Genomic DNA, 1,161 nt, shown 5'->3' on the forward strand with positions numbered 1-1,161 from the left:
TTGCCTAAGGTGACTCAGTTTATGGTTCACAATGGCTGTGGAACCAGGGGTGGGGGAGGCAGCAGGGAGTGGCCCTGCAGGTTCAGTAAACAGCTGGGAATGGAGCTTATGCAGTAAACAGCTAGGAATAGGGTTTGTGCAGTAAACAACAAAATGGAGCTAGTCTGGCCCTCTCACCACAGCCCTCTACCCAGGGTGACAGCTTGAGGCTCTGTCTCAAAAAAAAAAAAAAAAGAAATATGTATAATTGTGATGGATGTGTTACTTTGTTCAATGCAAGCATTTCACATTGTATATCAAAGCAGAACCCCATAAATACATCAATGTACAAAGTTATGATTTAACAGAAAATAATTTAAAACATAATAAATAAAAAAGATTTGGTTTTGAACCATATGAATGGTTCACACATCCTCAAAATAAAAATTATATAACAGAGATGAAAAAATGAAACTCTAAAATTGATGTATATAAAAACAATACATCTTATATCAAGTTGATAACATAATCACACTGACAAGCAAATTAATTCAAGCACTGCACTATACCCCATTTAAGGATATAGTCTAAAGACAGAAAGAAATCTTGAAATGAGAAGAATTGTTGCTGGTGGAAGTATGTAAGTCTTAATTATTTTGTGTAAATTGTGACAGGATAAATGAGCGAATATATTGCTGATGTGAACCAGAGTTTTAATTGAGGGAGAAGGGAGATAACAGATACGGAAAGGGAAGGCTGGAACGAACCCTATGACGTTGGATTTTGAACTGGAGGTATCAGTATGAGTTCCTGATTTAAAAATGTATCCGGTAAACGTTATGCTAAAGCCACTCCTGGGTTTCTGACCCACAGAAACTCTTGAGATAATGTTGTTTTAAGCTGATAAATTTTGCAATAATTTGTTATATGGCAATAGATAACACACCAACTCTTAATCTGGAGTGGTAATGGAAGAATAATCTAGAAACTGATAATGGTTAATTACTAATAGGTGAGCAGGAATGAGTGTAAGGAATAAGAACGGGAGTAAACTTTCTCTAAGTGTAACTTGAGTAAGATTTGGTTTTGACTATTAAGAAATATGTATAGGCTTGGTGCCTGTGGCTCAAATGGCTAGGGTGCCAGCCACATACACCTAAGGTGGCAGGTCCGAATCCAGCC

Source organism: Otolemur garnettii, unplaced genomic scaffold (genome assembly GCF_000181295.1).
Source record: "Otolemur garnettii isolate 467f Iridium unplaced genomic scaffold, OtoGar3 scaffold00043, whole genome shotgun sequence".
NCBI classification, from domain to species: Eukaryota; Metazoa; Chordata; class Mammalia; order Primates; family Galagidae; genus Otolemur; species Otolemur garnettii.